Below are 9654 nucleotides of genomic sequence, written 5' to 3'. Positions count from 1 at the left end.
TAGTAGCTACTATTTAATTTTCTAATTGCTATCTAGGCTAAGGTAAATTAGTGTTGAAGTATGCATCAACTTACAAAATATTTTTTTGCTGCTCATAATCAAGGGAAAAAGAGCCTTATTCTTTAAAAATACTTGAAGGGACAAGTAACAAAAGGAGATGGAGTGGTATGCAATTAAGTAGCAAATTTTGAATACAAAGAAAACAAAAGTGAAAAGTTGCTCTCAATTGAAGATATACAATATGACCAAGAATGGCTCAATAGCATTGCTAAGATTTGTTCTTGCATTCATAAGTTCTTCTAAAATTTATGAAATATTTCATAGCTCTATATGTGTAAATATTGATAAAGCATTAGAGGAGCTTATTTATAACATCTCCAAGAGTAAAACATCTTTTGCCAAACAAAATATCTAATTGGAACTTCTCAACACTTGGTTGCAAAATAACGAAAAATGTTACAAAACAATATTGGAGAAGATGATAAAGGGGAAGGCATATATTTTTTAGAGTATTACCACTGGTGAGGAGATATTATAAGTCTAGGATGAGAAATGAGCTTGGCTGAGTTCAAGAACCAGTCAAGACAACCATTTCTTGTGAAGCACATCATTTATAAGTATTTCTCAATTCTTGTTTATATATTGGTATTTATATTTATATTTTACTTTATAAATATTTAAAATATTGCTTTGGTGCACCCATATACATAGCTAGTGTTTTGCACAGGCTTTTGGCTAAAGGCAAGAAGCTTGGGATGTATAAGCCAAAATTCTACTATCCTTATACACATGAGAGGGAGTTGTGCCCATGGTACCTTGAACTCATAGAGTAGATGCTAACATTAGACTTTGAGCTAAATCTCTATGTCATTGAAGTTCAACAACAAAACCCAAGAATCCATACTCAAGAAATTGTTTAGGAGATGCCAAATACAAATATCATTGAGATAGAGGAAATTGTACAAGAGATTCTAGCATAAGAGATTCCAACGTCTACTCACAACTCTTAAAGGGGATATTGTGAAGCTTTTCATGAGAGTAAGGACTTTAATTTGGAACTTTTTTATTATCATTCTAATTTCATTTTTTTTTTCATAGATGTTACAAAGAGCAGCCATTAGTCTTCTTGGTAGACCAAAACATTCTTCCCATCCCTCTCTACAGCTACAAATGACAACCTAGAAGTGCTCTCCTATAGCTATGCACAAAGGTTAATAAAGATGAATTTTATTTTTAACTATAGCTTTAATAATTATTTTTCATATTCACCCTCTATCCCCAATGACTAATGTTAAGGAAGTTGTTGTTCTCATTAAGGATTACATGCAACTTCTAGATGCTACTAGTTGAGAGCTCTACATACTTGATTGATGGATCCATGGCTTGGATCAATATAAGGATTAATTTGTCTATTCTATTTTAGTCATTTAATTACACTTCTAACCACTTGGAGGAGTTTTATTCACACCCTCCATAAGTCCAATTCAGGATTTAGGGCTTGTTAGCCCCGAAAGTGACATCCATGCCATCTAACCTTTGCACTTGATCTAAGTGCTCCATGTGTCCAATCTCATAATTAACACCCAAAAGTACCATCGACATATCAGCCCATTACACTAAGGCCATGCCCATTCACCTTTGCCACATTGGTGGTCCAACACCACTTACATCACAATCCTGTTTTTCACAAACTAGGCCATCCATTTATGAGTGGTCATCCCAGATCCACTCCTTAGCATCTTTAGGATGCCCATAAACAAAAACAACCTTCCTCAATATCCCTTTTCCAATCCCCATTAAGTCTTTTTTTGTCCATGGCTGTATTTGCTAACACTACCACTAAGTCAAGGCCTATAAGCCTGACCACTAAGTCCCATTGTCCTTTGGGACTTCCACACCGCCTTGGTCACTACACTAGAGGACTGCCCCTTTTCCTTTCCATAGTCTGGGACTTTAGGACAACATTTCGGAACACCGTGGCCTTATGCAAGCCTCATGGGTACTCTCCCCGCCTTCCGCCTTTGGGTGCTCTAGCCATAGGGTTAGAGCGAAGTTCCATTGAGCCATGCCAGGTATCCAAGTAAGTAGTGCCACCCACGCTTGGATTGGGAGCATCGACCATTCGATCTCCTGGGGGAACTAGAGCTGACTCTTGAATACTTCACCAAGCTACCCCACTTGTCGGTCCGTATTCACTCTAGCCTTGGATTTCCTAATGGATATCTCATCACCCAACACTTGGGTACAACCTTCTTAGGCCAAATTGGCTCCACTGGGGTCCAACCCCCACCCTCTCCCTATTATACTTTTGGAACCCCTTGCAACCCCCCCCAGGGGGACGACCGCTTTGGGCTTTCACCCGATAGCCTGTATTAGTATTTGGACTCGGTCTCAGTCTCAATCTCAATCTCAACTTTATACTCGGACTCGGTCTTGGTCTCAGTCTCGGTCTTGGTTCCATCTCGGACTCCATCTCGAGTCCATCTCGAACTTCATCTCGGACTCCATCTCAAGTTCCATCTCAGGTTCCATCTCAAACTCCATCTCGGGTCCATCTCAAACTCCATCTCGGGTTCCATCTCAGACTCCATCTCGGGTCCATCTCAGACTACATCTCGGGTCCTTCTCGAATTCCATCTCAAGTCCATCTCAAACTCCATCTCGGGTCCATCTCAGACTCCATCTCGGGTCCATCTCATACTACATCTCGGGTCCTTCTTGGACTCCATCTCGGTTCCATCTCGGACTCCATCTCAGTCTCTCTATGGCATCACAGTTGTTAATAGCAACATGTTTGAGCACCCACTTGATTCTCCACTTCCAACTTGCATAACCACCCTATGCCCTTTGATTCCTGTAGTTCGATTTTATTCTTTTATTATTTACTTTTTGGCTTCACACATTTCTTTCGGTTATTTTCCTCCCGACTAAGAGGACAGGTTTGTACTTTCTACCATACCTTAGCAAGTATTATTAAGGATGAACCTACCCAATAGCCTAGGGAGTGGTTCCTTAATCCATATATACTCACTTTGTAACCCCAGGATTAACGTTACTACTTATAGCCTTTTATATGCCCATCACTAGCCTTGCCAAAACCCTTTTTTGGGTTTGGCCAATTCTGATAAATGGACTTCTCCTGTCTCCGTAACCTTGGACGTTGCATAACATTTTCTATTCATCATTCGTTAGGGACTTAATCCATTAGGTCTTATTTGATACTTTCATAATACCAAATACCACTTCCTAGTGTTTTAGAGTGTTAGGGTGTCCCAATAATAGCTTTCTTTGACAATGAGCATTCCTTTTATGATATTGACTTACTATATCGCAACATAAATAATTTATCCCCTACAAGGGTAACTCTAACTTCCTCATCCCAATAAGAAGTCTTGGGTAGTTACTTTCTACGTATCTAATCAATTACTTTGCACCTTTTGCTTAGTTGCCTTATAGCTGTTAAGTCCTATAACTCATCTCTAGTGTTTGCACACTATCGGCTTCACGAGCTTACTTTTATGACACTTCTTACTTGTGTCTAGGTTCTTGCCAAGACCAATATAATCGTTTTTCAAGCCAACTATCCGTTAGCACTACACCATAGTGTTTACACATAGTTTTGTGTCAAAGTTGCTTTCTTTTGGGAACACTTTTCCCACGACTTTAGTATGGCATATTCCGCCATCAATGAGATACCAACTATTCTCATATTTGGATTTTATGATCCTCCCCATCCTTCCTGGGGCACAACACACCTCAGTTTAAATGCTTCTACCAATCCCTTAGGACCATTCTCAAACTCTACTTGAGTCATCCAACTTTTTAGACTTTGCTAATCTAATGACCCATGAGGTCCTACTTTTGAGGTGTCAATTCACCAGAATACATCTTCTTGTATTCATATCCTACTCATAAGAACCATCTTTGCAAATGTTGCTTTAACACTTAATTATTCCTCATTTTCTATGGGCTACTTTTGCCCCTTAAGATTATCTGTCCATATAATGAGAATACCAACTCATCCTCTGAGCATATCCCCAACTCCTTGGGTGTGTTCCAGCATTTATAAAAAGGTAGCCTTGGCTACTATTTCAAGGACTTGTGTCCTCATCTGTATTTGACCTCTCACAGTCATTAATTCTGATCTTACATTCATGAGCACCAGCCTCAACTATATGAGGATAATCTTATGACTCTTTTATTAATTTGGAGTCTTCATCTTTCTCGTGGTCCCAATTATAGCTATTTACCGCAATTACAATAACCAATTTGCTAAGTCAAACATTCATCTGGATCACATCCTCAACTCTTTGAGGAAAATTTTATACTATTCCCAAAATCCCAAAGTCATTCCATTATTGGCCCTTTTCTATCCACCACCTCACCTATAAGTTCACACATGAACTGTAGTGGAGAGCCATGTCTTTCCAATCTGCTACTCTCTAAATATAGGCCCACTCCTAGGACTTTCTGATGCCAACATTAGTAGTGATATACTTGAGCACCAATAAAAGTCGAATTAAGGAATAGTTCTGATACCAAATTGTAAAGACTAATTTTTCCATTCTATTTTAATCACTTAACCACACCTCCGACCACTTGGAGGAGTCTTATTCACAACCTCCATAAGTCCAATTCAAGACTTGGGGATTGCTAGCCTCGAGAGTGGCATCCATGTCACTCAACCTTTACACTTGGTCCAAGTGCTCCATGTGTTCGATTGCATGACCGACACCCAAAGGTACCACTGATATATCAACTCGTTACACTAAAGCTATGCCCATTCACCTTTGCCACACTAGTGGTCCAACACCACTTGCATCACAGTCCGTCTTTCACAGATTAAGCCATCTATCCATGAGTAGTCATCCCAGATCCACTCCTTAGCATCCTTAGGATGCCCATAGACATGGGGAACAACCTTCCCCAATATCCCTTTTCCAGTCCCCACCAAATCCTTTTTTGTCCATGGCCGTATTTGTCGACATTGCCATTGAGTTAAGGCCCACAAGCCCGACCACTAAGTCCCATTGTTGTTTGGGACTTCCACACCATATGACTATAGCCTTGGTCACTACACTAAAGGACTACCCTTCTCCCTTTCCATAGTCTGGGACTTTGGGACAACATTTTAGAACACTGTGGCCCTATGCGAGCCTCATGGGACTCTCCCTACCTTCCACTTGGATTGGGAGCATCGACCATTCGATCTCCTAGGGGAATTAGAGTCGGCTCTTGAACATTTCATTAAGCTACCGCACTTGTCAGTCTGTATTCACTTTAGCCTTGGACTTCCCAGTGGATATCTCATCACCCAACACCTGGGTATAGCCTTCTTAGGCCAAATTAACCTTTCCTAGCCAAACTGGCTCTACTGAGGTCCAACCCCCACACTCTCCCTATTATAATTTTGGAACCCCCCACCCCTGGGGACAATCACTTTGGGCTTTCACCTAACAACCTGTATTAATATTTGGACTTGGACTCGGACTCGGTCTCTATTTTAGTCTCGGTCTCGGTCTCTGTTTTAGTCTCGGTCTCGGTCTTGGTCTTGGTTCCATCTCGAACTCCATCTTGGACTCCATCTCGGGTCCATCTCGGACTCCATCTCAAACTTTATTTCAGGTCCATCTCAGACTCCATCTCGGGTCCATCTCGGACTCCATCTCGGACTCCATCTCGGGTCCATCTCAGACTACATCTTAGGTCTTTCTCGGGACTCCCTCTCAGGTCCATCTCGAACTCTATCTCGGGTCCATCTCGGACTCCATTTTAGATCCATCTCGAACTCCATTTTAGACACTTCCACGTGTCATATGTTAGTCCTTTTGTGTCCCTTTTTTAGAGACTCACTTATTACTCGCTTTGTGCTCGTTCTTCGAACACTTTGTTGGGAGTTCCACTCCCGCTCTCAACTTTTCAAGTTGGAGCTTTTAGTCCAAATGTGTTACACTTGTTTGGCTTTTGCTTCGGCCACTACCACGTGGCACCCTTTCAGCTCCACTTTAGGGCTTAGAGATTTGTGTTTTATAGTCAACTCACACCTTATGGGAAGATTGACTTCATGTTCTTCGATCTTCCCAATAGGATGCCACCACCTCAAGGGGATACTCCCTCATAGAATGTGTTAAAAGCCTAATACATTTCTCAAGCCTTATAGGTTGCGAGTAACTTCATAACATACAAGGGTGTGGTTGTTATGATCCTTCCCCACTCTAATATGGGAAGGCTCTTTTGTATACTTAGCCAATAATGATGATAGATTTGTAGATTTTTCATTTAGCTACCTTCTTTTGAGTATAGCAGTGGACACAAAAGGTGCTAGTGGGCAGAAGCAAAAAGTGTGTCACTTTTTTATTTATAAGTTAACTCTTTTCTATTTATTTTTCCATGTTTACTCCTAGAAATATCTATACTCTATGCCACTTTGGGAACCACTGTAAGGCTACATGAGCTAACAAGTGTGCTGCTCTTTCTTTACCAGACTACAACAACTCTATAGACTATAAGCAACCAAAGGGAATGACTTGAGAGACGGTACATGGGGTTCAAATATAGAGGGAAAGGGCCCATGAATAAGAGTGCACCCTCTTTTCCAATCGGTTAAGGGTTTTGGGATATTTAGAGTTAAGCGTCCTTGGGTTTGAATAGTACTGGGCTGGGTGACCTCCCGGGAAGTCCAAACTCAGGAGCTTACATTTGGTATCAGAGAGGTCTCGGGTCCGACTCTATTGGTTGGCTAAGGGAATCACACCACATGTTGATTGACATCTGGCTGGTCTAATTTGCTCCTGCTGGGCTCGACCCAAGGGGTAGGGTGTCACATCTGGCTGGTCTAATTTGCTCCTGCTGGGCTCGACCCAAGGGGTAGGGTGTCAAGAGAGTGGGGCTCTTGGGAGAGCTGCGGCTCTCAGCTTCCGTTCATGAGGGCGTGAACTTGCAGGGAAGCGTGGTGGATTGTAAACAACCAAAGGGAACGACTTGAGAGATGGTCCATGGGGTTCAAATATAGAGGGAAAGGGCCCATGAATAAGAGTGCACCTTCTTTTTCAATCAGTTAAGGGTTTTGGGATATTTAGAGTTAAGCGTCCTTGGGTTTGAATATTGGGATATTTGGAGTTAAGCGTCCTTGGGTTTGAATAGTACTGGGCTGGGTGACCTCCCGGGAAGTCCAAACTCAGGAGCTTACATAGACATCATCCCGAATATAATTGACTCAAAAGTTCTTCCCCAACTATTGACACCATTTAGTTACGGCCATGTAATCTCAATGAACTTTATCACTAGTTTGCTTAAAACCCTTTGAGATAAAGGAGTTGAAGTTAACAAACACCTTAATCTCATCTAAAAGATTGCTAGATAGCTTCATAAATGAGATAAAATTTACTATTCTGGATAATGTCACCTCCATACTTGTATTGGTTTTTAACTGACATCTCTTATAGGAACTCTTGCTAATGAGTAATATAGCATTAAAGATCTTTTTAAACAACTAAAATACTAGAGAGACTGATGGTATGAATTCATATGAAAGTTTAATCTATATAGATAATGTTGCCATTCCTTCATAGTAGCAATCACGACATACAACTCTTTATCTCAAGTAGGCCAATTCTATGATTCATATACACAAGAGGATGCCCAACTTGAAACAATAAGGATACACCATAAAAGAACCATCTATCTAATATATGCACTTTACCAACTTTAAAGCATTAATTAATGGAGTATCACCATTGTATGTTCTAACAATTTCTTTCACAATACCACCAACTTTGATATATAAAGCATTGCACTCCTAATTGATTCTTGACTTTCTATTATAAAATCATTCCTTCATAAGAATAACATCTATGTGGCCAATATTCATAACTTAGAATAAAGGATGGTCAAGAATTCTTTGAATTGTTAAAGGAACACTTATTCATTGTGAACATGAGTGTTATATCCATTTGCCATGACCACTTCATATAAACTACCAATCTCTTTTCCATAAACAAGCCAAGTTTTTGCACCACTTTGGAACTCAAAAAGTTGTGTATAGCATCTGGATTGAAAATAATATTAATTGCACTACCTTGAATGCCCTTTTTGGCCTTCACAAGTTGATTCCCCATAGAACCATTGAGTTTATAAAGTTGATATAGACTTGAGACTTTGGTTCTTAAACTTTTGCCACGGGATGTAAAAGAGGCACCACAATATACATATGAGCTGTATTTATAATGGATTCCACCACATTCAACTTAGCATTCTTCGACCCCTTTACAAAAGAGCAATCATTACTTTAATATCTAATCTTGTGGCAATGAAAACAAATACCCTCCACTTTGTCTTTTTTCTGTTGGTCCAAATAAAGCTTATTAGCTTCATTGCCATCTCTATTCGTTGAGCCCTAATGCAGCAACAGTAGTTTCTTCCCTGAAGATGAAACATTGGTTGGCTGGTTATCATATTGACTACTAACAAAGCAAGCGAGGCACCAAAGCCCAGCCAGTACAAGGCACAGCAGTGAGGAGGCACCAAGCACAGGTGCTGGTGAGCGAGGCCCTACACACACAACACTGGCCTGAGGACCAGCGGCAGGCGACACTGAGCAGTGACTAGCCAGGAGCCAAGCGAGCAGGAGGTGCTAAGGAGGTGCTGAGAGAGAGAGAAGCAGAGCTTGTAGAGGGGTTCTAGGGCTGAGAGGGTGCCAAGGCACTAGGGCACATGCTAGAGCAGAGGCAGGGATGTTCCTGAGCAAGAGCTGAGAGGCACGAGAGGGCGCAGGGTGCTGAGGCATTGCTGCTGGAGAGCTGTTGTGGGGCTGAGTGCTGGGCTAGGTGCTGAGTATTCCCACGAGGCAGAGTTAGGGTTCTGGCCTTGAGGATGAGACGATGGTAGGACTGAGGTATTCCCTAGTCCATCCTTGCTATGCTTTGGACATGAGAGGGAGATCTAGCAGCCATGGAACGATCCAGGAGGCAAAGAGTCATGGGTTCCAGAGAGGCAGAGCTAGAGGGTCTGAGAGGACAGATTTTCTGTCATGGACATGAGAGTGCTTGGATGCAGAGGGAGAGTGATCTCAGATTCATGTCATGGAGGGAGTGTTAGAGATATATGCTCTCCATGACATGAGAGTCTACGTGGCATGAGTTGCCACATCACTGATCCAGGTGTAGGATAATCATAACTATTAATCATGTATATATGTCATTCAGAAGTGTTTTGTTTCCACTCTCCTTTCATAAGACCCTATAAGAACCGAGGCAGGTCTTTACATTCTAGTGACGGGGACTTCTTGCTAAACAATGAGGGCCATGGTCAGAGTTGCTATAGATGAAATGGAAGTAAGGGTTTTCATGGTTTGAGGATGACACGTTTTGTGAGAACAGAATGGAACACGAAGATATCTTCCAGGCAGCGAAGTTGCCGCAAGGCTCAAACATTCACGCCCTGTCGATTGGAATCCATTCGTTTGGGTGGAATCACTCGATCTTGGAGTTTCGTACTCATCAAGAAGGGTCAAGTTGACGCAAGTTCTTACCAAAGGTACAGTTTTAATTTTTGTAGAAAGATGCGTTGATTATGCATTAACTAGATACCTTGGTGATGTCGCTGCCATGCGTGAGCGACTCGGAACGTCTTTCCCGGAGAACAAATGTCCAAGAG

Source organism: Selaginella moellendorffii, unplaced genomic scaffold (assembly GCF_000143415.4).
Source record: "Selaginella moellendorffii unplaced genomic scaffold, v1.0 SELMOscaffold_79, whole genome shotgun sequence".
Lineage (NCBI taxonomy): Eukaryota > Viridiplantae > Streptophyta > Lycopodiopsida > Selaginellales > Selaginellaceae > Selaginella > Selaginella moellendorffii.
The sequence above is the reverse complement of the archived record's forward strand: the minus strand, read 5'-3'. Positions refer to the sequence as shown.